This window comes from Lissotriton vulgaris, chromosome 11 (genome assembly GCF_964263255.1).
Source record: "Lissotriton vulgaris chromosome 11, aLisVul1.2, whole genome shotgun sequence".
Lineage (NCBI taxonomy): Eukaryota > Metazoa > Chordata > Amphibia > Caudata > Salamandridae > Lissotriton > Lissotriton vulgaris.
Window position 1 is genome coordinate 131,663,245 of NC_141699.1, and position 25,217 is coordinate 131,688,461.

Below are 25,217 nucleotides of genomic sequence, written 5' to 3' on the forward strand. Positions count from 1 at the left end.
TTTTTTTTCATTTTGGAAAGAAGTCGTGGGCACTATGGCTGTTTTTTTTATGACCCTCGACCTTTTATTTGTTTCATATTGTTACTTTTTAAGGTACCATTGCCCTTTATTGTTTCTTTTGTGAAGCTCCAGCTGCTCTTTTCATGCGCTAATGCTAGTTTTTTTGATAGATATGTGCCTTCTTTTTCAGAGGACTACAACAGCTCTTTGAAGAGTTAAACACTTTCATTCTAATGGCATATCTGGTTTTGAGGGCACAGTAGCTATACACATTGTTTATACCCATTTTATGAGTGCACTGTAGCTGCTTTTGGAAATTGCTTACCTTCTCTGTAATGGCTCTCTATGTCTATGTGTTTTAGGGACCCTAGCTCCCTTTTATAGAAATATTATCTATTTTTCCTTTTGCGGACACTGTCCTTGGTTATGTGGCCTCAAGTACACTATATAATACCTATTCCTTAAGAGCTCTACTGCGGCCCTTTTGGAGGCAGAAATATACTTTTGTAATATTTCCAGTGAAGGGTAGAAAAAAGGCAGAGCTACATGCCTGCCATGGTCAGTACATTTCTGATTACCATATATTGTTTTTGGTAGTAAACAACAGACCGCAAGAGACATTGGACTTTAACAGCAGTATTGAAGTCAAAAACATGGTAGCTGAAATTAAAAGGGGCGCTTAATTGCGGTCTCGCTTTTCGGTTGTGAAGAAGACTAGAAATGTTTGTTAATAACCACCAACATTTTTATGAGAAAAAAGATCTGACAAGCATGCACATTAATCCTTAGTGTAAGAGAGTGCGGACGAAGTGAAATGTAAATATGCTACAGTGGCAGGTGAGCTAACTGTCTCCTATTCTGTCTGTTCTCCAACCTCATACAATATTGTCTTCTCTTTGTCTAGTTTATGAGGAAATGCCTGTTTATTTGGCAGTTCCCTCTAATTCCTTCTATTTTCCTTTTATACAGTGGCTATCTTGATAAGTACGGAACATGAACATGTGTCATACTGGTTAATGCTGTGACCTCATTCACCCCTCCCCCGCCCCTCTAACGTTTTTGGGAAGCGCCTGGTCAACCTGAGCAGATGCATTAGTCTCATTCTTAACAAGCCCCCTTGGGAGGACACATCATTGATTTCAAATGTCAGTAGTTGACTAAAGGATATAAAAAGCACGGTAAAGGCTATCTAACCATTGATTGCACCTTGCCATGAAACTCTTTTTACAGTTACACACTGATTTGGTGATTAAATCTTCTTGTTTTCATGAAAATAATAAAAATACATGGTACAACTGAAAGTCTTGTTATTTAAAAACATTGCTAGTAAAGTTGCCACCCCATGAAAGCTTTTAATTAAAAAAATATTATTACAAGCATTTAGCCACCACGTTCAGTGCATTATATTTTTCATTTCCATTTTATTTTGCGACATTGGTTTACGCAAAAAAAAAAGTCACACCAGCGAAGGCCAGATCTATTCGTTTCACAGATGCTTGATTATTTTATTATTATATTTTGAAGACTCTCTGAAGCTAATGGTACATACATGCATGCACTATTTAGCGTATCTATGAGTTCTTCTACAAAGGGATCCTTATTAGCTTAATAAAAATTCTCATTAGAGTCACTGACTTCAGACCCCCTGGTATCATAAGAGTCCGCTGTAGGAAGCTCCAATGTAATGGATGTAAGGTTGTTAGCAGACTGGACTCCGTTATCCAGCATGCACTGGGCTGGTAAGGTCTGACATGCAGATGGATCTGAAACAGAACCAGGAATGGAGACTGATTCTGTTGTTGCAGTGATGCTATCATAAAGATATTTATTACTCCACGCTGACATACATTTTCCTAATTAACCAACAAGACTATTCACTTTATCATTGGCTTATCACCATTATCACTGTGCAAATCTTTTGCCCCAAGGGTTTATCATTGTGGGTATTGTACACCAAACCTTCCCTTACTAAGTTAATTTGTGAGAGTCCATGTAGCAAAGAACCACTTTAAAGCCTTCTATCCAGTGTAATAACAATTCACATTTAGACACACTTAACCTACATTATATGATTAGTACTGGTAAAACAAGCTGCTTTACACTCCTTTTGGGCTAAGCCTGAAGGCCGCTCTCCACAGCTACCATTTGGAGAGCTTTCTATGGTTGTCTAAGACCACTAAAATCACCACAAGGGTTTTCTGGATTAGTGCAAGGTGCTTCACTTAGATAAGTATGCACCATATACTAAGCCAGCCTCCTACAGTCACCTACTGCAAACTTATATCAACTGCCTATCTTTAAGTGTTTATGGTTGATGACAGTATTAAATGAAGTTTCTCTACTTCTTGGTACTCAAATGCCACATTGAAATAATGGCTGACACTGTTGCCCATCATCTTATAATCACGAGCCTATTTTTTAGGTCGAGCGTCAGCGAAGGACCTATTGTCAGCGGTTTCGGGGGAATCTGAGACAACGTTCGGGCACGCGCCTCTGCTGTCTCAGATTCCTCCTCGAGGGCGCGCACTGCGCTGTGCACATCCCCTGCCTCGCATTCGCAGCCTCTCTCAATCACACACAGCCACACTCAAGCATGCACACACACCTACACCCACGCAGGCACAATGCATCGGGACACACATGTACACACGCACAGCTAACAGACACACAGCCACACATATACATACACACGCACAGCTACACACGCGCGCACCACCCCCCCAACCCCACTTACCGCATCGGTGCAACTCCGGAGTTCAGCCGCCACCTCGGGGCTCTCCCTCGGGCATGGGAGCACCGCGTCACCACTGCTCCTCTCCTAGCCAGCCAATCCATGGGCGCGGGCTTCCAGCAGGAAACGGAAGTCCCGCCCCACGGCAGTTTTCCGCACGCACACGTCTTGATTTTCCTCTGTTGCTCATGGTATTGCCCCCTCCCACCAGCTGGGTGCATCCTGCAGGACAGATACACGGATCTGGTACCAGAGTACGGGTCCTAGCACCTGGACACACAGTGCCTACTCCAGATCGGAAAGCCGAAGTGTGGGTTCCAGAGTATGGGTTCTAGAGCGGGGGCCCTGAAGGAGACGGGGAACCAGCGACCATGAGCTGCCCCTCGGCGTGGAACAAGGAGACCGGCGAATCCCTCACCTTCCTCGGGTAAGACCTGCGAGGCGCTATGTTTCACATGTGATGGGCGTGTAGTAATGGCTCAGGTGGTCCATACACGTGGTGAAGAGGTCTGTGGGCGAGGGTGGAATGTACAGCTCGTTCAGCCCCTTCTAACCCTCTGCGTGACGCTTTTTCTAATAATTTTACTCCAAATGTCGGAGCGTGACAAGCGCCAAAAGCCGCGAGGCCCTATATGAAGCAGCTCCTAGAGTGAAATGCCTCTAGTGATCCCCGCACCTGCTGCAGAAATCGATGTGCGTCCCGTATGTCTTGAATCCAAGTCCCGGATGAGGTTAGAAGCAGAACAGCTATTGCCTCTAGACACTGCGCCTGCGTGGCGCTGTATCAAGCACGTAAATGATCCTTTCTAAAGGTGTAGGACTCCAGGATATTTTAATTTATTCGTTCAACATGTTTTTAAGATTGGTACATTTATATAAAAATGTTTGCAGCCAGTATCTTTCAATATCATTTTTAAACGTAAATTTAGCTATACAGGCATGGGTCCTGATACGGTTGCCAGACGCAAAGCACGTTTTGTTTTTTACTTACGCAATGATTTAATTAGAGAGTTACCTTTTAGTGATTATGCATTTTTATGGCACACGCAGATTCTTCTAAATGTTCCCAAAATTGCCAATTAAAAATGCACTGCTCGGTGAGGTGAAGTGTGTGAGAAGGTGGCCTGATATGCAGTGCTCACTATTCTAGTGAACACTATGTATCAGTCCAGCAACCCTTATTGATGATTGGTTGTAAGTCAACCTTATAGACCAGCTATCCTAGTAGCGTGGATACGAGCAGTCTAAGGCTAAAGACTCGAGAGGGCGCGTTAAGCCAGCTGTTTACCACACATATACCCCTTGAATACCAAGTGAAAGGACACCACACAAGTGTTATGAAAATAAACAGTTATTTATTTAAAGATCACAACAGCCCTGTACTCTTTATGAGGACAGGGTACTAAGCACAAACCAAAACTCTTACAAAAATACTTAAGTTAGCACAGTATATACAAATGCCCGAGGGGCACGGAAAACCATATACTCTGAAAGTGGAATGCGAAATTCCTAGCAGGTAAGTACAGTACTAATAGCTTTTGGAATCGCTAGGACTTGACTAGGGAATCGTTAGATTATGTCTAGGAGGCCTAGGGGACTCGGGTGCAGTGTGTGCACTCTCACGCGAGATGCGGGACAAAAGTCTATGGTAGCTAGGAATTAGAAAGTTAGTGTTCTCGGGCGAACCCGACCTGGTAGGGAGAAAACGAAAGTAGATTCTGACCCTTGGATAGTGAGGCTATGCTGGGGCACCGAAATGCCGAAGTTACCTAGCCCAGGGGCTGCAGCTGCATAGGTCTGAAAAGACGTCGGGAATCCTCGTAGACGGACCAGGAGCCGGAAGAAAAGATGCTGGCCGGTGACCAGTGAAGAAAGTTCAGTCGGATCCAAGCCTGGATCTTGAAGATAGATGACACCTGAAAGCAGAGGGGACCAAGTTCGAGACTACTAGCCAGTAGTCAGTGGGCACCAGGAGGGCACCGGATGGTAGCCACCTCGACTAGGTGAGTGGGTGACGCTTGACTCGAAGATCTCACGGACCAGGAGGCGTTGTCGGCGACCAGGATGGAGGATCGAGCTGTCCCACGAAGATAGAAGCTGTCGGCGTCGCTGGACCCAGGATTGGGCAACAAAGCCTTGGCAAATTCAAGCCCACGCGGTGGACCTAAAATGGCGTCTGGAGTGGACCAGGAGGGTCCGGGGTGCCTCTCTTGAAGAAGGAAGCAAAGGCCAGCCTGGAGCAACCAGACCAGCAGTCGTGAAGTCGTTGGGCGTCGTTCAGAGGGCCACAAGCCAGCCGGCTAGTAGCCAAACAACGCGGTGCACAGCAAACAGCAGAAGGGCCCCACGCAGATCGTGGAGATGCAGGGGGGCTGATCTTGGGTGCTGGAGCTGCGCAGGGTCGGGGCTTCTCGGACCCCAAAGCACTCACCAGTGGAGGACACGGTGGGCTTGCAGTAAAGATGTCGTGCAGTCTTGGCGATCGTCGGTCCCTTGAGGTCTCGTCGCACTCACGGTTCTCAGCTGGGCTGTAGAGGTGAGTAGAGGTCAGAGGTGCCAGGGAAGCCGGGTCTCGTCGAGCTGGGTCGTCGGATTCGTGATGAAGGACTTGCAGCAGACCGCAGTGTTCTTTAGGATGGTGCCTGCGGATGCAGGGTGACTACTCCTTAGCCACAAGGGAGAATCTTGAAGAAGAAATCGTGAAGTCCTTTCGAAGAAAGTGGTATCTTGATTCCAAAGATGATCTAATTTTAACAGGGGGCCCGCTCCCATCTTTATACTAAAAAAGGGGGCTGACCCGGTGACTAGGTCCTGCCTATGGGTGGGACTAGGTGGGGGGTGGTTACACCCCTCAGCCATGCCGGACTTCCCCAGGCCAGGGGCTGGTGTGCCCCTGGAACTGGTTCAGACCGGCCTATGCGTAGTGAGCACCGGGGTGCCACTCAGCAGTCACCTTCCTGTAAAGCCCTGCCTACCCAGGATACACAAAACCATGTCTGGGACGGTGCTAGCACCGCCCCTGACAGGAAACCCTTTGTCCAGGCTCCCCTCGCTGGAAGGACTCCCAGCTGCAGGGGGTCAGACTCGTGTCTGTGGTGGCAGCATCCATTTTGTGGAGCTGAGGCTTCAGTTAACTTTAACCGGGGTTCACAGTTACATACATGTCGTGTCCCTCTAGAAGGGTGGAATGCTAACCCCGTCGCCAGAATTGGCGAGGGGTTAGTATTCCAATTCGTATGACACCTTACTCGACATGTTTTGATAAAGCAATACCAAAGATAGCATTTAACCGCGAGGATTATAATGCACTTAAGAGTATATGGTATGCGATATCATGGAACAGCTATTAGGACTTGATTCCGCAAGCTGCAGACAGGCTCAGCTCATGCCAGAGCACCATCTCACACGATTCCAAGCACTCTGCCTTCAGGATTGTCAAGGCCTGCCATAGGAGTGACTGATAGGAATCTGTGTGTCCATTTTAGGGTTAGGTATAGGTATACTACACCTACAGCAAAGGGTGATTACACGACTTTGCCCCAGCTGTCATGCAGCCAGTTGTGTCAAATTTAGGAGGCCAGCCAGGGGTGGCACAATACGTGCTGCAGCCCCTGGCAGCCCTGGGTACACCTATGCCCTGAGTTACAGGGTCTGATAAGGTGGCCCAGTACCAATTGGTAGATGCACCTAGGGTACATGAGGTAATTTAGAAAGAGAACAGCCAGGCTGTGGGTCTGATTGGCAGGCCCACAGCCAGAGAAAGTCGTAAACCAGTGAAACAAAAGCAAAAAAATCTGGGTGATCATAGGATTGCAGACCCTACTCTCCTACATGACCCCCCCCCAAACTTTGGGACAATAAGCTAACCTTGACCAGGTGAGTCTTCTTGTTCTAAGTGGAAATATCTGGAGAGCCCATCGGCATTGCCATGATCAGTACCAGGTCTATGTTCCACTGTAAAGTCCATCCCCTGTAGGGAAATGGACCACCTAAGCAGTTTGGGGTTTTCACCCTTCATCTGATTTAGCCACAAGAGGGGCTTATGGTCGGTCTGAATCTTGAAGTGAGTGCCAAACAAGTATGGCCTCAGCTTCTTCAGGGCCCAAACCACAGCAAAGGCCTCCCTCTCAATAGCTGACCAATTCTTCTCTCTGGGGGTCAGCCTTCTGCTTATAAAAGCAATGGGCTGATCCTGACCATCAAAATTCAGTTGAGAAAGAACAGCTCCCACACCCAACTCAGAAGCATCTGTTTGGACAATGAATGGTTTGGAGTAGTCTGGACTCTTAAGGATAGGTGCTGTGCACATGGCCTGCTTTAGGTCATCGAATGCTTTTTGACAGCCTGCTGTCCACTGAACCTTTTTTGGCATTTTTTTACTTGTCAGTTCATTTAATGGTGTCACAATGGAACCATAGTTCCTGACAAATTTTCTGTAGTATCCAGTCAGGCCCAAGAAAGCTCGAACCTGAGTCTGGGTGGTTGGAGGAGCCCAGTCCCTGATTGACTGTATTTTGCTCTCCAGTGGCTGAACCTGGCCTCCACCTACAAGGTGGCCCAGGTATACAACCTGTGTCTGCCCTATCTGGCACTTGGTGGCCTTGATAGTGAGGCCTGCTGCTTGCAGAGCCTCTAACACTTTCCTCAGGTGGACCAGGTGATCCTCCCAGGTGGAGCTAAAGACAGCAATATCATCTAGATATGCTGCACAGAAGTCATCCAGCCCAGTAAGGACTTGATTCACCAACCTTTGGAAGGTGGCAGGTGCATTTTTCAGACCAAAGGGCATTACCACAAATTGATAATGCCCACCAGGGGTTGAAAATGCTGTTTTGGGCTTGGCATCCTCAGCTAACCTGATTTGCCAATACCCAGCTGTTAAGTCAAATGTACTTAAGTAGTTGGCAGAAGCCAATCTATCTATAAGTTCATCTGCCCTTGGTATTGGATGGGCATCAGTCTTAGTGACTGCATTGAGACCCCTGTAGTCTACGCAAAACCTCATCTCTCTCTTACCATCTTGGGTGTGAGGCTTTGGCACTAGAACTACTGGACTAGCCCAAGGGCTATCTGAGGGTTCAATGACTCCCAATTCCAACATTTTCTGCACTTCAGTTTTTATGCAGTCTCTAACATGATCAGGCTGCCTGTAGATTTTACTCTTGACTGGCAGGCTGTCACCAGTGTCAACCTCATGGGTGCACCAATTGGTCTGACTGGGTGTCAGAGAGAACATACGTCTGAAAGACTGAAGAACCTGTTTACAGTCTTTCTGCTGATGTTCAGAGAGGCTGCCACAAAAGACAACACCATCTACTGACCCATCATCAGGATTCTGAGTGAGCAGGTCTGGGAGAGGGTCACTCTCTTCCTCCTGTCCCTCATCTATGGCCATGAGCAAGCTCATGTCCTTCCTGTCGACATATGCTTTGAGCCTGTTGACATGGAGTACCCTATGGGGACTCCTGGGAGTTCCAAGGTCCACCAGGTAGGTGACCTCTCCCTTTTGCTCAAGGATTGTGTGGGGCCCAGACCATTTGTCTTTGAGTGCTGCTGGGGCCACTGGCTCCAGCACCCACACCTTCTGTCCAGGCTGATAAACAGTCAGGACAGCCTTTTGGTCATGCCAAGCTTTTTGAAGTTCTTGACTGGCCTTAAGGTTTTCTGATGCCTTCTCCATATACTCAGCCATCCTGGAGCGGAGACCAAGTACATAGTCCATTATGTTGGTTGCAGGCTTTTTGAGAGGTCTCTCCCATCCTTCCTTCACCAAACACAAGGGGCCTCTCACAGGATGCCCATACAAAAGTTCAAAAGGGCTGTAGCCAACCCCCTTTTGTGGGACCTCTCTGTAAGCAAACAGAAGGCAGGGCATCAGGACATCCCATCTACGCCTGAGTGTTTCAGGTAGTCCATGAATCATCCCTTTTAGGGTCCTGTTGAACCTTTCAACAAGCCCATTGCATTGTGGGTGATAGGGTGTAGTGAATTTGTAATTGACACCACACTCCTTCCACATAGCAGTTAAATAGCTTGACATGAAGTTTGCACCTCTGTCAGAGACAACCTCCTTAGGGAAGCCCACTCTGGAGAACACTCCAACTAGGGCCCTTGCCACCACAGGGGCTGTGGTGGTCCTAAGTGGAATAGCTTCAGGATACCTGGTGGCATGATCCACTACCACCAGTATAAACTTGTGCCCTGATGCTGTCTGGGGTTCCATTGGACCAACAATGTCAATCCCCACTCTTTCAAAGGGCACCCCCACCACAGGCATTGGTATAAGGGGGGCCTTTGTTGTGCCACCTGACTTACCACTGGCTTGGCAAGTGACACAGGAGCGACAAAACTCCTTGGTATCCTCATTCATGTGAGGCCAGTGAAAGTGTGAGACAAGCCTGTCCCAAGTCTTTGTCTGGCCTAAGTGTCCTGCTAAGGGAATCTCATGGGCCAAGGTAAGTAGGAAACCTCTCTGAGACAAGGGTACAACCAGCCTCCTGGTCATGCCAGGCTTGGGGTCTCTTGACTCAGTGTACAGGAGTCCATCTTCCCAGTATACCTTGTGGGTACCTGTGGCGTTCCCAGCAGCCTCAGCAGCAGCCTGCTGTCTGAGGGGTTCAAGAGAAGGGCAGCCTAACTGGTCCTTCCCCAGGTCTTCCCTTGAGGGTCCCCCTGAACCCAAGAATTCAACTTGATCAAGTTCAAACTCTCTAGGCTCAGTTTCCCTCAATTCCTGCAGGTCAGCCTCCTCTGAGACTTGATCCACAACCTGGGGCAAGGGGGAAGGCACAGCCTTAACCCTACTGCTCTTTTTCTTGGAAGGTGTCTGGTCCATTGTTCCAGGATCCAGCACCTGTTCAGTGGGGCATCTTCTGGCCTGTGACCTAGTCACAGCAAACACATGTGCTGGCAAACCTAACATTTCCAGATGAGTCCTCTGCTCCACTTCTGACCATTGTGATGACTCCAAATCATTGCCCAACAAACAATCCACTGGGAGGTCTGAACTAACTACAACCTTCTTTTGGCCAGTTACCCCTCCCCAGGAGAAAGCTACAATTGCCATACTATGATTGGTAGTGACATTGCTTGCATTGGTCACCAGGAATTCTGTACCTGGCATGATCTGTCCAGGGTCCACAAAGCTAGGTGTCACCATTGTGACACTGGCACAAGTGTCCCTATAGGCCTGAGCCATTTTTCCATTAATAAAAGGTGTCTGTCTGTATTTGCCCAAAGTATTGGGACTTATGTCAGGGGACATATCCATATCCCCTGTACTGACAAGGACAGCCTGAGTGAGGGTGCCAACTAAGTTGTCACTCCCCTCAGAACCCAGGGTTAACCCTACTAAACCCTTGGGAGGTGCACTACCACTGCTGGCTGTACTAGGGGGCACAGGTGCCTTAGGGGCTGCAGTGGCAGGAGTCTGCCCTCCTCCTTTCTTGGTGCACTCACTAAACCAGTGAGTTTTACTTTTGCAGTATTGGCACCACCTTTTAGATTGGCCTTCTTTCTTCTTTTGGGGAGCCTGACCCCCACCCTCTTTGGGTTGTTGGGGACCTGTCGAAGACTTCTGGTCATTTTGTTCCCCTTTCGAATCCTTACCCTTCTGGTCTGCTTTCTTCTGACCACCTTGATTCTGGCCCTGGTTCTGTTTAACTCTTGTTCTAACCCATCTGTCTGCCTTCTTTCCCAATTCTTGGGGAGAGGTCAGATCTGAGTCAACAAGATGCTGATGCAACAACTGGTTCTGACAATTGTTTAAAATTTGCTCTCTCATCATCAAATTGTACAATCCTTTATAATCAGTAACCTTACTGCCCAGCAACCAGCCCTCAAAAGCCTTAGTGGCACAATCTACAAAGTCAGCCCAATCTTGAGACTGAGTTTTCTGGGTATCCCTGAACAGCACCCTGTACTGCTCAGTGGTTAGGCCAAACCCATCAACCAGTGCATTTTTCAAGACTTGGTAATCATTAGCATCCTCCACCCTTGTGGTGAGGAGCTTGTCTCTTCCTTTACCCTCAAAGGAGAGCCACAAGATAGCTGCCCACTGACTTGGGGGAACACCTTGCACAGTGCAGGCCCTCTCCAAAGCAGTAATCCATTTGTGGATGTCATCCCCTTGTTTAAAGGGGGGCACTATCTTACCAAGGTGTTTTGTATCAAAACTCCTTTCCCTATTGCTAGGTACAATGCTGCCACCAGTGGGGACTGTCCCACTCAATTGTTGCTCTCTAGCAAAGGCAAGCCTCTCTTTGGCCAGGGCAAGTTCTTCCCTTTCAATCCTCAGATTGGCTGCCTTTTCCTTAGCTTCATACATTCTCCTCTGGGGAGATGTCATTCCCCTTTGAGAGGAACGTTGAGAGCCATTGGTATGAAGGGATCTGATAGAGCCTCTTGATAGAGATCTATCTCGTCCATTCCCAATGTTAAGCTGACCTGAGAGTGGCCCCAAGGGTCCCCTAGTGCCCATCTCATGTCTGCTTAAGTTGGACCTGGTTAGTCTGCTGACTTCTACCTGTTCCTTTTCTGCCTCATCCCCTGATACCAAATCATCATCCTCATCATCAGCATCATCTGCTTCCTGAAGAGGATGGTCCTGGGCATCAAAGGGACCCTGTAAGGAGGGCATGTTGCCATCTGAATTAGAAGGGTCTGGGTTACCAGCCCTCCTTGCATCATGAGTCTCTAAGAGACCAATCAGAAAGGCAGTTGTGGGGTTAGACCCCTGCTTAATCTTCCTAGAGGTACACACTTGTCGTAACTCATGGAAGCTAAGCGCAGTATATCTTGAAGGGATGACCTGTGGAGGGTCAACTGACACAAGGGGAACCTCAGTGTTTCCTCCTTTGTCCGACATACTGTTTCTAGTGTGGTGTAAGTGATGCACCTACCTACACTATGTGTTTACCTACTGATCCCTTGCTAAGAGTTGCAGCCAAGGTGTGCTAAGCCTTGAGGAGCTACAACAGCTGGTTCAGTAGAACTCAGAGTATTCTAAGCTTTAGTTATGTGTACCTAACAGTACTTATGTGATCTTTCAACAAGATATTCTTAGGATACGTGTGGTAAAACAACAGCAAGCTCAAATCCCAACCGCTGCTCACCAATGTGAGAAGGTGGCCTGATATGCAGTGCTCACTATTCTAGTGAACACTATGTATCAGTCCAGCAACCCTTATTGATGATTGGTTGTAAGTCAACCTTATAGACCAGCTATCCTAGTAGCGTGGATACGAGCAGTCTAAGGCTAAAGACTCGAGAGGGCGCGTTAAGCCAGCTGTTTACCACACATATACCCCTTGAATACCAAGTGAAAGGACACCACACAAGTGTTATGAAAATAAACAGTTATTTATTTAAAGATCACAACAGCCCTGTACTCTTTATGAGGACAGGGTACTAAGCACAAACCAAAACTCTTACAAAAATACTTAAGTTAGCACAGTATATACAAATGCCCGAGGGGCACGGAAAACCATATACTCTGAAAGTGGAATGCGAAATTCCTAGCAGGTAAGTACAGTACTAATAGCTTTTGGAATCGCTAGGACTTGACTAGGGAATCGTTAGATTATGTCTAGGAGGCCTAGGGGACTCGGGTGCAGTGTGTGCACTCTCACGCGAGATGCGGGACAAAAGTCTATGGTAGCTAGGAATTAGAAAGTTAGTGTTCTCGGGCGAACCCGACCTGGTAGGGAGAAAACGAAAGTAGATTCTGACCCTTGGATAGTGAGGCTATGCTGGGGCACCGAAATGCCGAAGTTACCTAGCCCAGGGGCTGCAGCTGCATAGGTCTGAAAAGACGTCGGGAATCCTCGTAGACGGACCAGGAGCCGGAAGAAAAGATGCTGGCCGGTGACCAGTGAAGAAAGTTCAGTCGGATCCAAGCCTGGATCTTGAAGATAGATGACACCTGAAAGCAGAGGGGACCAAGTTCGAGACTACTAGCCAGTAGTCAGTGGGCACCAGGAGGGCACCGGATGGTAGCCACCTCGACTAGGTGAGTGGGTGACGCTTGACTCGAAGATCTCACGGACCAGGAGGCGTTGTCGGCGACCAGGATGGAGGATCGAGCTGTCCCACGAAGATAGAAGCTGTCGGCGTCGCTGGACCCAGGATTGGGCAACAAAGCCTTGGCAAATTCAAGCCCACGCGGTGGACCTAAAATGGCGTCTGGAGTGGACCAGGAGGGTCCGGGGTGCCTCTCTTGAAGAAGGAAGCAAAGGCCAGCCTGGAGCAACCAGACCAGCAGTCGTGAAGTCGTTGGGCGTCGTTCAGAGGGCCACAAGCCAGCCGGCTAGTAGCCAAACAACGCGGTGCACAGCAAACAGCAGAAGGGCCCCACGCAGATCGTGGAGATGCAGGGGGGCTGATCTTGGGTGCTGGAGCTGCGCAGGGTCGGGGCTTCTCGGACCCCAAAGCACTCACCAGTGGAGGACACGGTGGGCTTGCAGTAAAGATGTCGTGCAGTCTTGGCGATCGTCGGTCCCTTGAGGTCTCGTCGCACTCACGGTTCTCAGCTGGGCTGTAGAGGTGAGTAGAGGTCAGAGGTGCCAGGGAAGCCGGGTCTCGTCGAGCTGGGTCGTCGGATTCGTGATGAAGGACTTGCAGCAGACCGCAGTGTTCTTTAGGATGGTGCCTGCGGATGCAGGGTGACTACTCCTTAGCCACAAGGGAGAATCTTGAAGAAGAAATCGTGAAGTCCTTTCGAAGAAAGTGGTATCTTGATTCCAAAGATGATCTAATTTTAACAGGGGGCCCGCTCCCATCTTTATACTAAAAAAGGGGGCTGACCCGGTGACTAGGTCCTGCCTATGGGTGGGACTAGGTGGGGGGTGGTTACACCCCTCAGCCATGCCGGACTTCCCCAGGCCAGGGGCTGGTGTGCCCCTGGAACTGGTTCAGACCGGCCTATGCGTAGTGAGCACCGGGGTGCCACTCAGCAGTCACCTTCCTGTAAAGCCCTGCCTACCCAGGATACACAAAACCATGTCTGGGACGGTGCTAGCACCGCCCCTGACAGGAAACCCTTTGTCCAGGCTCCCCTCGCTGGAAGGACTCCCAGCTGCAGGGGGTCAGACTCGTGTCTGTGGTGGCAGCATCCATTTTGTGGAGCTGAGGCTTCAGTTAACTTTAACCGGGGTTCACAGTTACATACATGTCGTGTCCCTCTAGAAGGGTGGAATGCTAACCCCGTCGCCAGAATTGGCGAGGGGTTAGTATTCCAATTCGTATGACACCTTACTCGACATGTTTTGATAAAGCAATACCAAAGATAGCATTTAACCGCGAGGATTATAATGCACTTAAGAGTATATGGTATGCGATATCATGGAACAGCTATTAGGACTTGATTCCGCAAGCTGCAGACAGGCTCAGCTCATGCCAGAGCACCATCTCACACGATTCCAAGCACTCTGCCTTCAGGATTGTCAAGGCCTGCCATAGGAGTGACTGATAGGAATCTGTGTGTCCATTTTAGGGTTAGGTATAGGTATACTACACCTACAGCAAAGGGTGATTACACGACTTTGCCCCAGCTGTCATGCAGCCAGTTGTGTCAAATTTAGGAGGCCAGCCAGGGGTGGCACAATACGTGCTGCAGCCCCTGGCAGCCCTGGGTACACCTATGCCCTGAGTTACAGGGTCTGATAAGGTGGCCCAGTACCAATTGGTAGATGCACCTAGGGTACATGAGGTAATTTAGAAAGAGAACAGCCAGGCTGTGGGTCTGATTGGCAGGCCCACAGCCAGAGAAAGTCGTAAACCAGTGAAACAAAAGCAAAAAAATCTGGGTGATCATAGGATTGCAGACCCTACTCTCCTACAAAGTGGTTGACCAGGATCACACTGTTGGTTTCAATGTGCGAGCCGGGATTCGAGCCCGAATTTCCCAGGCACGCCGCCTTCAATGCACCCGTATTTCTTCCTGTATTTCTGCTTTACTTCACAGGATTTTGGTGTTGGCTTCATGGCCCTCCATTAGAGGGATTAATAAACTGTTTCTGGAGTGGGACACCCCCACCCTTGTTCGTTCACGTCACCAGCGTGGACTTGACAGAGGAAACCGTCTCGACTCCCTAATCGTGGAAACTTTTCGACATTCGGCTAGTGATGCCTTAGTTTGGGTCCTCAGACTCCCTTTTCTTCCGGTGCAGAGGTCGTTGGGAGTCAGTGACCCTTCGCCCAGATGCGCTGGGAGTTCATCGTCCAACCCAATCTTTCCATCAATGCTTTAACCTGCCTGGGTGAATATTAGCTATTTACCAAATAAATATATGGGCTTGTTGGAGGGGGCTTTAATGAGGGTTAGTGGGTTACCCTCTAGCCGGGGCCAATGGCATGAATGAACGGTACATGTCCAAATTGTGCGGCATGGACTACATAATGTGGCAATATAGGGCACAGAATGCAGCATATTGCTGTACTTATTGTGGAGGTGTTATTGCCTGTGTGTGTTGTCCTCAGTAATTCTGTCCTGTCCGATATGTACCCCTATGGTGCCAGTGCTGTTTGTAAATTATGATCCTCTTGAAAGAAACAGACACCTGTCAGTTTAACTCTGCAATTCGTGCATCTGTGATGATTGTGCGGCAAACTCATTATTATGCAGAAAATGCCCATGACCCAGACTCGCACAATTCTGTTGGCCCTGCTTGTAAGACAGTCTCTTATGCAGTGGGGGAAGGAACAGAGGAATAGGTGGCTGAGTCAGGGTATGTGACACACACATACCCACCCTCCCTGCTGGGCCCGTTCATTAGTGCCAGAGGCCCCCGGGGCGTGTGAAAAGTGGAGGCATAGCAGAGAAGGGTGCTGAACAGGGAGCCGCAGAGGGTCCATCAAGACTCACTGCTGAGGTGGACACACTTGCTGCCACCTCAGCAGAGAGGCCACGGACTGAATGGTCATCACGTCTGATCTCCCCACCATAATCCCCAGCAAGTTTGAAGTATAAGAAAGGGGAACATGTACCAATGGGCAGTGTGGTAAGCGGGCATTGCTTGTTTCTCTGGGTTTCCCTTCTCTTTTAGAAACTCAGGAGCAGCACTATTGTCGTGGCGTCACCAGGGCTTTAAGTGGAAGCTTTTTCTTATATACAAGCCATAGTTGCTGGTTATTTATCGTATGCATCTAACAACCATTGACAAAGCCAATAGTCCTGACTTGTTGTAGGTATGATGTTACTTGTATCATATCTTGACGCAATAACAGAAACAGCAGAATACAAGTCGGGCGGCACACTGCTTAGCACAGATTTTTATTTTACACCCTTAATTACATTGGCCACGCCCGTTTGAGAGACCCCACAGTTTTTTCATCCCACTTAAAGCCCTGTCTTCTAATATTGTAAATGTGGAATTATCTAACAAATAGTGATATTGATAAATGACCTACCAGAGCTTATATTTTCCTATATTAAACTAAAATGTTGTCATAGCCTCAATATATCGGCGAATACGAACTATTTGCTATCAATATATTTGTATTTTAATAATACATTATGATTGACCTGACCATAACCGATATGAAATGCCAATAAAGAACTGTATTTAACAAGCCTTTGCAATGCAATAGGTCTCGGATTTACGCAAGTTTAAGCTATTGACATTGTAAATGACAATGCCTTTTATTTGTTTTAAAAACAAAAATAAAAGGCATTGTTATTTGCAATGTCAATATCTCAAACTCGTTAAATGCTTGTTTTATGTAGGAGCCAAAAATGTACCAGAAAGAAGCCAAGCTACCTGGTGCTGCTAAGTTAAAACTACCTGAAGTGCACAACCCCATAATGACTTAAGTGAGCACTCCAATCTTTTTGCTTAAAAAAGTATTGATTGTCTCAGCAGGAGAGCATGCTGTCATTACCGACCGACAACTATGTCAGACGTGTCATACTGCTACTGTCCAAACAGTACTAGAACGTTGGGAGCATATACTTTACTATAGGTCAAGATTTAAATACTGTTCTGTTTATTAAAGTACAACACGCCTGCTATGGGTATGCTGGCTTATCAATGCTGCAGTTGTTATGCCGGATTCGTCCCTTCAAATTTCCCACGCATTCACCCTACCCAGCCCTGAAACAACAGTGCTCACCATACATGAATTAGTGTAGCACGGGTGTGGAGGGTGACCAGCCCCTTGAAGTTAAAAGAAAAAACAGGAGCTGAGACTGCAATGGAAGTGAGCTGCTGCATTAGAAACTAGCTTAATTTCCGAGTTGTGGCCATTCTTCCCTGAGGGAATAGTAGTGTTCAGAGAACAGGGACATGTCGGCAGAGAAAAATGGTGTGCAAGAGGGCATAGTAAAAGTTCTAGAAAAAACGAAAGTAGGGGATTTCAGAGTGGAACTCACAAGTTGGCATCTCATAAAGACGAAACGTACTAGAACCAGTGCAATCGGTGGACCTTAGGTCAGCTTGTTCTTAATTTGCCTGCGTAGATAGTTGTAACTCTCAGCTTTATTGAACCTGGCTGTTTACAAGATGCAAGTGTGCTCAGTGCTGCCAAGACTAAATGATAAAATGTTGGTCTTTTCTTATTGTTAGACAGGATATTTTAATGGTCATAGGATTTTAGCTGCACCTACCCTCGCTGTATACCGATTAGTGTAACAGCAAGGAGAAGGATACCATCTGCAAAGAATAAATCTGAAATTGGCCTTTGTCCACCGTCGTTGCAAATTACTGACATGGGTGTGGAAACACAGGGTGGCATGAATGCAGCCCTGTCTCACACCGTCGATATCATAGATAGGCTTTTTCAATATTTCTCGATTTGCAGTTTGTCAATACAATTGCATATATAGAGTAGAACATTATACGAAAAGAACATGTTACATGCATATGCAGGCATTGTAATCAAGTTGATCCAGTATGCTTGATAGCAGTCAGCCACCAGGGCACTTTATATGTTTCCATGTCCCAATGTAGATTTATTTATTTGTTTGAGTCTTATATAGCGCATGGCTACCCTTGGGCATCCCAGCGCTTATCAAGGAGTCCGTCAGACCGATGCAAAGCTATCCAGCGTGTTAAGATGGAAAAAGGTGTGTTTTCAGAGACTTCCGAAAATGAAGGATGCAAGTCTCACGACGCAGTTGCATAGGGAGCGAATTCCAAAGGATGGCTGTATGCACCGAGAATCTTCTGCCTCCAGTGCGAGCTTTGTGGACTCTGGGGACCTGTAGCAAAAGTTTTTGATCAGAGCGAAGAGCTCTGTTGGGTTTGTAAGGCACCACTAGCTTCCTCAAAGAAGGGGGTCCTTTCCCTTGAAGAATCTTGTGGGCCGTACAGAGAGCCTTAAACTTGACCCTCTCTCTCACCGGGAGCCAATGCAATGCTTCCAAGGCGGACTTAGCTGATTGTCTCCTTGATGTGTTAGTCAGCTGCCTAGCCGCAGCATTTTGCACCTGCTGCAGCTTACTGAGCGTGGCTTCCGGAGCACCAAGGAATATAGCGTTGCAGTAATCAAGCCTGGAGATAATTAACCCCTGGATGAGTAACCTCCTCGATGGCAAGGGGAGGAGGGGCAGGACTTTACGAGCTGAACGAAGAAGCCCAAAGCAAACCCCCGCCGTTTTCTTGGCCTGAGTTTTAAAGGAGAGATCCTGCTCCAACCAGACTCCCAAGCTCTTGATCTCCTGCTTGGGGCTGGGGAGCTCCCCCAGACAGCTGGGCCAAACGGTCAAGGGGAGAGAGGGAGTCTTGTGCCCTAACAGCATTATCTCCGTCTTGGAACCGTTTAGTTTAAGCGACGATTCACACATCCAGGTGTGTACATTGGTCAGGCATAGGCGCAGCGCATCTGGGTTCTTCTCCAGTTGAGACAATGCGACCACCAGCTGGGTATCGTCAGCATAGCTGACGATTTTTATCCCAAAAGGGGCCACCACATCCTCCAGGGGGGCCATATAGACGTTAAACAACGTAGGGCTCAACGAGGAGCCCTGTGGCACACCACACTGGAGGGGGATAGATGGAGACTTCTCGCTGCCTTCCCAGACCTGATAGGTACGGCCATGCAGAAACGACCTAAGCCATTGCAACGCCACTCCTGTGACCCCCACATTGGACAGACGTTGGATCAACACTTGATGGTTTACAGTGTCAAAGGCAGCACTGAGGTCCAGAAGGATCACTGCCACTGACCCTCCTGAATCCAAAATGCTCCTTGCCTCCTCAACAACTGCCAAGAGGGCGGTGTCTGTGCCATGTCCTGGCCGAAAGCCGGTTTGAGAGTCTCTCAGCAAGCCATTGGATTCCAGAAAGACGGATAGTTGTCGATTAGCCAGTCTTTCAGCAATCTTACCAAGACCCGGCAGCAGAGAGATGGGCCTGAAGTTAGCCAAATCTGACGAATCCAGATTGGGTTTCTTCAGAAGAGCCTTTACAGCCGCTCTTTTTCAGCTCGGCGGCACCACACCCTGGGTAAGTGATGCATTAATCAGGTTCGCTATAGGAGCTGCAACCACAGATGTTGCCTGTTTCAAAAGTCTCATTGGAGCTGGATCCTCTGGTGAACCACTCTTCATGGATCTTAGCTCCTTTGCGACCTCAGCTATAGGGATTGGACCGAAGGTATCCAGGTGGGGGCCTTCTCCTGCTATCTGATTGCCTATCTGTGCAACCTGTACGACTTGGGGCAGGGCAGCTATGATGTTTTCAATTTTTAGATGGAAAAATTCTGCTAGCTTCCAAAATGTGTTCAAGCCATCTTGATGCACACCATGAGACCATCTTAATCCACAAATAGGCATTTTATCCAAAGCTGTGCACCGCGCCATCCACAATGTCCTGTGTAGCCACGAGGAGAATGCTACTACATTATACATTGTTTACGTTCCTAGATGAAAACTCATTCGAGTCACTGGTTTAATTCCACCCCGTTTGACCCATCCCACAGAACTTTGCCAAAACTCTGCAAAGAGGGACCCAGTATGGAAAGAATTTGGTAATTAGAGGGGCAGTCCATCCTGCCCTTTTTAAAAAAAATCTTTTTATTAGCAACAGGGAAACAGGTGGCAATTATCACAATCAAGGCAGTAATCGTCTACATTCAAGCGCAGGGAGTTTCAGGACATACATAGTTTTCACAGTATGGAGGCATACAAAAGTACACCAAGTAACGTTCACAGTACAAGCGGTTCGTCAATTACAGCGTTCTGGGGGGTTCACAAATGTTCCCTCTTTATTCGTTCCAGGTGGTCCATATTTGTGTCCATTTCTGAGGGCATCCCCGTGCCTCGTATACCGTCTTTTCTTGGAGCATGCACCAGTCCATGTCAGTTTTCCATTGGCCGACCTTAGGAGGTCGAACCGCCCCCCACAGCCTAGCAATGTTCCTTTTGGCGATCGTAAATCCTAGAGTGGCCCACAGCTTCCCACCATGTACTAGGTCCGTAGGTTCCCAGATGTTTAACAGGCACCTTTTAGCTTCAAGTCTGATCTTCACCCCCCATACTTCCTGCATACATCTGGTCACTCGGGTCCAGTAGTGCTTCAGCCGCGGGCACTCCCAGAGTATGTGGAAGAAGGTCCCTACCTCTCCGCATCCCCGTCTACAAAGCCCATCTGGACTTCGGCCCATTCGCTGCAGTCTAGTCCCTGAAAGGTAGACACGATGTAGGATTTTTAGTTGAATGAGCCGGAGTCTAGTCGAAATAGCCACCTCCTTAGGGGAGGCTAGTGCAGATTGCCATTCCTCATCAATTTCTAGGCCGTCAGCTTCCCATTTACCCTTGAGGGGGAGCAATAGGTCAGGGGAATGATTAATTATTTTTTTGTTCGTGAGTGATATGGCATGTTCGGGGAGGTGGCCATTGAGGAGACTATCCCCCAGCAGTGAGGAGAAAGGTGGCTGCGTTCCCGCTGGAATGTTGGCCTGGAGGGAGTGTCTGACCTGCGTGTATCTAAAATATTCTGAGTGAGCTAGTTCGTAGGTGTGTTGGAGTGAGGCAAAAGATGTTATCCCCTTCGGGCCCCATAGGTCCCGGACGTGAGATATGCCTATGAGGTCCCAGTTACGGAACCCCTTGGTGCGGCCAAGCCTTCAGAGTCTCTTCGAAACCCACAGGGGGTGGCCATCATGAGGGTGTCAGCCCAACCCAGTTTACTTTGAACAACATGCCACAACTGCACCGAGTGTTGCGTGGGCCCCGTCAGCGAGTATCGTCACGGTTTGGAGTAGAGCGCCGCTTCGAAGTTTCCGCCCGGTAAAAGCCAGCGGTCCATTCCGTATGCCGGGTCGTTACCATCACTGTAAGTGCACTGGTTGATGGCGGAGAGGTGCGCGGCCCAGTAATATTTGCGGATGTCAGGGAGTGCAATACCGCCATCAAACCATCCCCCGGTCATGGAGATGCGGGGCATTCCAGACCACAGCCGTTCCCTCTGGGTGGCCTCAATAGAAGCGAAGTAGGCATGTGGGATCAGGTCCGGGTAATTTTTTAAGGCGTACAGGAACCTAGGCAGTGTCATCATTTTGAAGAGTGCTGCCCATCCGAGGAGGGACAGCGGGAGTCGTTGCCAGAAGGCAGCGTCCCTCTTGAATCGCTGCAGAGGTGGGAGAAGGTTCTTCTCGTATCTTACATTCGGTTCTTTGGAGATGAATACCCCCAAATAGCGGAACCCCTCGGTGGCCACCGCAATGGGGCAATTCCGCGGGAGCAAAGGAGCCTCGCCCTGTAGGACATAAAGGACGGATTTGCCCCAGTTGATGCTGTAGCCTGAGTTTTTTCCGAAGTTGTTGATAATATCCATAACCACTATAAGTACTTACGAGGTTTGGTGAGATAGAGCAGGACATCATCCGCGTAGAGCGAGATCCTGTCCTCCCATCCGTCGGCCCAACGTATTCCTTTCAGGGATAGGTCTTGTCTGACCCACGCGGCCAGGGGCTCGAGTGAGAGGGCAAAGAGGAAGGGCGAGAGGGGGAGTCCCTGTCGCGTTCCTCGTCCGAGTCCAAATATTTCAGAGATTTTATTGTTGACAGAGACCTGGGCCAAGGGTGCCGCGTATAAAAGGCGCACTCATCCTATAAAGCTCAGGCCGAATCCCAGTTTGTGGAGGACAGCCATCATATATGGCCACTCGAGCGTGTCAAACGCCATCATAGCGTCAAGGGATAGCACCACCGCGTCCTCCTGGAGAGTATGGCATCGACCCAGTACTCCATGCAGCCTACGGAGGTTAAGCGCCGTGTTCCGTTGTGGCATAAAGCCAGACTGGTCTGGGTGCACTAAAGCGGGGAGGACAGGTTTTAGTCTGTTGGCGAGGACTTTGGCCAATATTTTGGGCTCTGCATTGAGGAGGGATATGGGCCTGTAGGAGGCACAGGAGTCTCTAGGTTTCCCTACTTTGTGGATGGCCACTATTGTGGCTATACGCTGATCTCGCGGCAGAATACCTCATTCCTTGCTCTCCTCAAACATTCTTTTTAAGTAGGGACCAATGCCAGAAGGCGCAAGCTTATATAGGTCTATTGGTAAGCCGTTGGGCCCCAACGCTTTTCCAGACCGGAGGTCCCCGATCGCTCGGGCCAGTTCCTCAACGGTGATTGGTGCCTCCAAGTCCTCTTTTTCCGAATCTTAGAGAGAGGGCATTCGAATGTCGGTCAGCAAGGAGACCGAATCATCCTCTGGTCTGTTAGCCTTTACTATATACCTTCTGATAATGTGACGCAAATTCCCGGACTATGTCACGGGGTTCAGTGATTACGGCACCAGACTCCGTTTTGAGCTCTGCAACCATACGGTGTGCCTGTTGCTTTTTGTCGAGCCAAGCTATGAGCTTGCCCGGCTTGCCCCCTTGATCGTACAGTCTACCCTCTTTGTCCCTGGCTATGGTCTTGGCAGCATCAGTAACTAGGGCTTTGTATTCCGCTGCCTTGAGTTCCATGAGATGAACTGCTTCAGGCTCACCCTCTGCGTTAGCCTCTGCTTCTCGCTCCAGCAGGTCCCTCTCCATGCTGACGATTTGTTCTTCACGTTCCTTTCGGCGACCAGAGATCGCCGAGAGGGCCTCTCCTCTAAGCACCGTTTTATAGGCCTCCCAGAGCACCGTGGACGAGGCCATCGTACCATAATTTTCTGCGAAGTATCGGTCTATGGAAAGGAGGAGTTTTCGTCTGATGGGTTAACAGCGCAGATACCACGCGTTAATCGGCGCAGTACAGCTCTCTTGTTTGTCGCACAATGTGAGGCGGGCATACAGCGGCGAATGGTCTGAGATTCCTCTCGCCAAATGTTTAACCTCCTGAACTGTTGTGGCGTGATATTGTGGCGCTAGTATGTAATCGAGGCGGGAAAACGATCGATGTGGGCCCGAGAAGAAGGTGTACTGTGTGTCTCATGGGTGGCGGGTTCGCCACAAGTCCAAAAGACCGAAAGCGTCTAAGAAGTCAGTGAGCCATCTATGACCGGGTGGGATGTCTCTGGGTGGAAATCTATCTAGGGTCCCTGATACAACAGCGTTAAAGTCTCCCCCTATCAGGAGGCGCCCCTCGGGGAGGGAATGTAGACCGAGACAAGGTTGATCTTGTAACCCTCCCAGGAACCTGTCACCGTAGCAAAGCGTCCCAGGGGATCAGAGTCTGATTGTTCAATACCTAAGGGAAAGTGGCGCCGAAGCAGTATGCCTACCTCTCGTGATCCTGAGGTGAAGCCTGAATGTGCCGCCATGTAGTAACCCCAACGGTTTAGTGCGTGACATGTATTTCCTAATAGGTGTGTCTCCTACAGGAGTACTACATCAGGGAGGTGTCGTTTACCAAATTGTAGAAAAATGGTGTGTTTGAGCTTGTCCCCCAGCCCATTGACGTTCCAGCTTAGTACCTTTAGACTCTTATCCCACTTCATCGAAATGCGTATTTCCTAGCGGAGTCTCACTCCAGACCTCCTGCAAGTGTGTGGAACAATATTTCTGACCTGAGGTCCTGCAGCGTAACTGTCGACGAAATAATGACATACCTGATGTGACATTGCCAAAACCTCGTAACTGATCCCTACCACCCCCCACCCCCTTCCACCCACTCCCCCCCATCCCGCCATCCTCTCCCCGCCAACTCCTCCACCTCCCCCACCCCGACCGTCCCATCTCCCTCAACTGTCCCACAACAGGCAAACTCTCCCCCTCCCCAACCGCCCCCCCCCCACCCTGCAACCCTGCTCTGCAGGTTTTGAACTTCCCAGCATCCCCAATTAGCAGAGCGCCTTTCGCTTCGAACCCACCCGGGAGTGAGGAAGCCTCCCCCTCCCACTCGAACACTAGTAGGAAGCGTGCACCAGTCCCAACCCCAGCCGCCTCGTCCCCCCCCCCCCCGATCCAAGTTCCTGTTACACTATGGTGACCACATTCCCGCACAGCCAGAGTTTCAGTCATGCAGCAGCAGTGCAGTGTCTATAACGGCCAGCCTTCCAGTCTGCCTGGGGCCTATACAGTTCGCCCGAGCGAGCAGGGGAGAATGGCGGTTGAGAGAGGATGTAGTTCTGGAGTCAGCCCATCTCCCTTTTGGGCCCCCCATATTTTGTACCCCCCCCCCCCACCCCCCCCCAAGCTCCCAGCCCATCCTGCCCATTTTAGGTCTTGCAGACCTAGCGTTACAGTGCGCATGCGCTTCTCGCTCTACGAGACATGTTGTAGTAGGATAGGTTTTAGAAGTGGAGTTGAATCCCCGCCCATCTTTTTTATTGGCTGGTGTAATCATTTATGGTAAACGCTGACTTCTGATTGAAAATGAGGCTTCTTTATTACCGCCCTGTTTCCTTTTAGGACCTCCCATCTGGACTGGATTGTTTACTTGCGGCGTTACACAGTCTCCTTCATTAGTCATTAGGCACTATGTTTTTTCAGTCGCCTTTGGCAAGGGTGGCCGCGTGTTTATTTTTCCTTCACGCTAAAGTGAAAGCGCAATGCAAATATAAACAAGCGGCTGTCTTTGCGCAATGGCGAGAGCTTGTTTTTATTTGCAGCGCGGTCGCTTTCACTTTATTGGCCGCGCTTGTTTTTCTAATTATTTACTTTTTTTCATGTTGGCGGCATACTCCCTTTACCTTTAGCCATGTTAAGCTAAAACACGGGTGCTGCAATTGTTGAAAAAGTAAGGAAATAGATTTTTTTCTATTTCTTTACTTTTGCAGCAATAGCGGCACCCACGCTTTATTTTAACATGGTTAAAAGTAAAGCGTGGGTGCCGTGATTGCTTCAAAAGTAAAGAAATAGAAAAAAAGAGTGGCCCGCCTTTTTTTTCTATTTGTTTACTCCATGCTTATTCTGCCTAGGAGAGGGTTACATCCAGTGGGATAGGTTGTGGCGGACGAACAATCTAGTGCTGGTCCCCGAACAGGGGGTATAAGAGACAATGATATAGATAGATATATATGTGAGGGCAGCCAGCTTTCAGACAAGTAGGAGGGCCCTTGCCCAGGGCCAGAACGTTAGTGGCCCTCATTATACCATGAGGTTAAAGGTGTAGC

The 25,217-nt window shown here is 48.9% G+C and overlaps 1 protein-coding gene across 2 annotated transcripts in view; it reads left to right on the forward strand.

Moving 5' to 3' along the window:
• Positions 1–25,217, forward strand: part of CCDC92 (coiled-coil domain containing 92) — a 343,506-nt gene that overhangs the window by 70,584 nt on the left and 247,705 nt on the right. The window lies entirely within an intron of this gene.